The sequence below is a fragment of the Epinephelus moara genome, chromosome 10 (assembly GCF_006386435.1).
Source record: "Epinephelus moara isolate mb chromosome 10, YSFRI_EMoa_1.0, whole genome shotgun sequence".
Classification (NCBI taxonomy): Eukaryota; Metazoa; Chordata; class Actinopteri; order Perciformes; family Serranidae; genus Epinephelus; species Epinephelus moara.
In genome coordinates, this window is record NC_065515.1 from 2,726,681 (window position 1) to 2,731,620 (window position 4,940).

Below are 4,940 nucleotides of genomic sequence, written 5' to 3' on the forward strand. Positions count from 1 at the left end.
TGTCATAGTATAGCATGTCGTCCAAAATCAATGAAAAAACGTCATGGTATAGCATGTGGTCATTAAGCATGAGAAAACGTCATAGTATAGCATGTCGTCAAAAATCATGAAAAAAACGTCATAGTATAGCATGTCGTCCAAAATCATAAAAAAAGTCACAGTATAGCATGTCGTCAAAAATCATGAAAAAACATCATAATATAGCATGTCGTCCAAAATCATGAAAAGACGTCATAGTATAGCATGTCGTCCAAAATCATGAAAACACGCCATAGTATAGCATGTCGTCCAAAATCATGAAAAAACGTCATAGTATAGCATGTCGTCAAAAATGAAAAAACATCATAGTATAGCATATCGTCCAAAATTAATGAAAAAACTTTATGGTATAGCATGTTGTCATTAATCATGAAAAAATGTCATAGTAGAGCATGTCGTCATTAAGCATGAGAAAACCTCATAGTATAGAATGTCGTCAAAAATTATGAAAAAATGTCACAGTACAGCATGTCGTCATTAAGCATGAAAAAACGTGATAGCTTATAGCATGTCGTCATTAAGCAAGAAAAAAGGTCATAGTATAGCATGTTGTCAAAAATGAAAAATTGTCATAGTATAGCATGTCGTCCAAAATCAATGAAAAAACTTTATGGTATAGCATGTTGTCATTAATCATGAAAAAACGTCATAGTATAGCATGTTGTCAAAAATCATGAAAAAACGTCATAGTATAGCATGTCGTCCAAAATCATGAAAAAACGTCATAGCATAGCATGTCGTCCAAAATCATGAAAACACGCCATAGTATAGCATGTCGTCCAAAATCATGAAAAAACGTTATCGTATAGCATATCGTCAAAAATGAAAAAATGTCATAGTATAGCATGTCGTCAAAAATGAAAAAATGTGATAGTATAGCATGTCGTCATGAATCATGAAAAAACATCATAGTATAGCATGTCGTCCAAAATCAATGAAAAAATGTTATGGTATAGCATGTCGTCAAAAACCATGAAAAAATGTCACAGTACAGCATGTCGTCATTAAGCATGAGAAAACCTCATAGTATAGAATGTCGTCAAAAATTATGAACAAATGTCACAGTACAGCATGTCGTCATTAAGCATGAAAAAACGTGATAGTTTATAGCATGTCGTTATTAAGGAAGAAAAAACGTCGTAGTATAGCATGTTGTCAAAAATGAAAAATTGTCATAGTATAGCATGTTGTCCAAAATCAATGAAAAAACGTTATGGTATAGCATGTCGTCCAAAATCATGAAAAAACGTCATCGTATAGCATGTCGTCAAAAATGAAAAAATGTCATAGTATAGCATGTCGTCCAAAATCATGAAAAAACGTTATAGTATAGCATGTCGTCCAAAATCAATGAAAAAACGTCATGGTATAGCATGTTGTCAAAAACCATGAAAAAATGTCATAGTAGAGCATGTCGTCATTAATCATGAAAAAACATCATAGTATAGCATGTCGTCCAAAACATGAAAAGACGTCATAGTATAGCATGTCGTCATAAATCATGAAAAAACGTCATAGTATAGAATGTCGTCATAAATCATGAAAAAAAGTCATAGTATAGCATGTCGTCATCAATCATAAAAAAACGTCATAGTATAGCATGTCGTCAAAATCATAAAAAAAAGTCACAGTATAGCATGTCGTCATTAATCATGAAAAAACATCATAGTATAAGCATGTCGTCATTAATCATGAAAAAACATCATAGTATAGCATGTCGTACAAAATCATGAAAAGACATCATAGTATAGCATGTCGTCATAAATCATGAAAAAACTTCATAGTATAGCATGTCGTCCAAAATCATTAAAAAACGTCATAGTATAGCATGTCGTCCAAAATCATGAAAAAACGTTATAGTATGGAATGTTGTCCAAAATCATGAAAAAACGTCATAGTATAGCATGTCGTCATTAATCATGAAAAAACGTCACAGTAGAGCATGTCGTCATGAATCATGAAAAAACGTCATAGTATAGCATGTCGTCCAAAATCATGAAAAAACGTCATAGCATAGCATGTCGTCAAAAATCATGAAAAAACGTCATAGTATAGCATGTCGTCCAAAATCATGAAAACACGTCATAGTATAGCATGTCGTCAAAAATCATGAAAACACGTCATAGCATGCATGTCGTCCAAAATCATGAAAAAACGTCATAGCATAGCATGTCGTCAAAAATCATGAAAAAACATCATAGTATAGCATGTCGTCATAAATCATGAAAAACGTCATAGTATAGCATGTCGTCCAAAATCATGAAAAAACGTCATAGCATAGCATGTCGTCAAAAATCATGAAAAAACGTCATAGTATAGCATGTCGTCCAAAATCATGAAAACACGTCATAGTATAGCATGTCGTCAAAAATCATGAAAACACGTCATAGCATGCATGTCGTCCAAAATCATGAAAAAACGTCATAGCATAGCATGTCGTCAAAAATCATGAAAAAACATCATAGTATAGCATGTCGTCCAAAATCATGAAAAAACGTCATGGTATAGCATGTCGTCAAAAATGAAAAAATGTCATAGTATAGCATGTCGTCCAAAATCATGAAAAAACGTCAACATATAGCATGTCATCAAAAATGAAAAAATTTCATAGTATAGCATGTCGTCCAAAATCAATGAAAAAACTTTATGGTATAGCATGTTGTCAAAAATCATGAAAAAACGTCATAGTATAGCATGTCGTCAAAAATGCAAAATTGTCATAGTATAGCATGTCGTTCAAAATCATGAAAAAACGTCATAGTATAGCATGTCGTCAAAAATGAAAAATTGTTATAGTATAGCATGTCGTCCAAAATCATGAAAAAACGTCATTGCATATCATGTCGTCAAAAATCATGAAAAAACGTCATAGTATAGCATGTCGTCAAAAATCATGAAAAAACATCATAGCATAGCATGTCGTCAAAAATCATGAAAAAACGTCATAGTATAGCATGTCGTCAAAAATGAAAAATTGTCATAGTATAGCATGTCGTCCAAAATCAATGAAAAAACTTCATGATATAGCATGTTGTCATTAATCATGAAAAAACGTCATAGTATAGCATGTCATCCAAAATCATGAAAAAACGTCATAGCATAGCATGTCGTCAAAAATCATGAAAAAAAGTCATAGTATAGCATGTCGTCAAAAATCATGAAAAAACGTCATAGTATAGCATGTCGTCAAAAATCATGAAAAAACATCATAGCATAGCATGTCGTCAAAAATTATGAAAAAACGTCATAGTATAGCATGTCGTCCAAAATAATGAAAAAACGTCACAGTATACCATGTCATCATTAATCATTAAAAAATTGTCATAGTATAGCATGTTGTCAAAAATCATGAAAAAATGTCATAGTATAGCATGTCTTCCAAAATCATGAAAAAACGACATAGTATAGCATGTCGTCCAAAATCATGAAAAAACATCATAGTATGGCATGTCGTCAAAAATCATGAAAAAAACTACGTAGTATAGCACGTCTTCCAAAATCAATGAAAAAACGTCATAGTATGGCATGTCGTCAAAAATCATGAAAAAAACTACGTAGTATAGCACGTCTTCCAAAATCAATGAAAAAACGTCAGAGTATAGCATGTCGTCCAAAATCATGAAAAAACGTCATAGTATAGCATGTCGTCAAAAATGAAAAAACATCATAGTATAGCATATCGTCCAAAATTAATGAAAAAACTTTATGGTATAGCATGTTGTCATTAATCATGAAAAAATGTCATAGTAGAGCATGTCGTCATTAAGCATGAGAAAACCTCATAGTATAGAATGTCGTCAAAAATTATGAAAAAATGTCACAGTACAGCATGTCGTCATTAAGCATGAAAAAACGTGATAGCTTATAGCATGTCGTCATTAAGCAAGAAAAAAGGTCATAGTATAGCATGTTGTCAAAAATGAAAAATTGTCATAGTATAGCATGTCGTCCAAAATCAATGAAAAAACTTTATGGTATAGCATGTTGTCATTAATCATGAAAAAACGTCATAGTATAGCATGTTGTCAAAAATCATGAAAAAACGTCATAGTATAGCATGTCATCCAAAATCATGAAAAAATGTCATAGTATAGCATGTCGTCCAAAATCATGAAAAAACGTAATAGTATAGCATGTCATCCAAAATCATGAAAAAACGTCATAGTATAGCATGTCGTTCAAAATCATGAAAGAACGTCATAGTATAGAATGTCGTCGACAATCATGAAAAAACGTCATACTATAGCATGTTGTCATTGATCATGAAAAAACGTCATAGTATAGCATGTCGTCATGAATCATGAAAAAACGTCATAGTATAGCATGTCGTCCAAAATCATGAAAAAACATCATAGTATAGCATGTCATCCAAAATCATGAAAAAACATCACAGTATAGCATGTCATCCAAAGTCAGGAAAAAACGTCATAGTATAGCATGTCGTCAACAACCATAAAAAAAAGTCATAGTATAGCATGTCATCATTCATCATGAAAAAACTTCATAGTATAGCATGTCGTCCAAAATCATGAAAAAACGTCACAGTAGAGCATGTCGTCATTAAGCATGAAAAAACGTCATAGTATAGCATGTCGTCAACAACCATAAAAAAAGTCATAGTATAGCATGTCATCATTAATCATGAAAAAACTTCATAGTATAGCATGTCGTCATGAATCATGAAAAAACGTCATACTATAGAATGTCGTCCAAAATCATGAAAAAACGTCATAATATAGCATGTCGTCGAAAATCATGAAAACACGTCACAGTATAGCATGTCGTCCAAAATCAATGAAAAAACTTTATGGTATAGCATGTGGTCATTAATCATGAAAAAACGTCATAGTATAGCATGTCGTTGAAAATCATGAAAAAACGCCATAGTATAGCATGTCGTC

At 32.0% G+C, this 4,940-nt stretch overlaps 1 protein-coding gene across 1 annotated transcript in view; it reads right to left on the reverse strand.

Moving 5' to 3' along the window:
• The window catches only part of LOC126397092 (ephrin-A2-like), a 113,239-nt gene that overhangs the window by 16,941 nt on the left and 91,358 nt on the right, over positions 1 to 4,940 (reverse strand). The gene's annotated exons all lie outside the window — the stretch shown is intronic.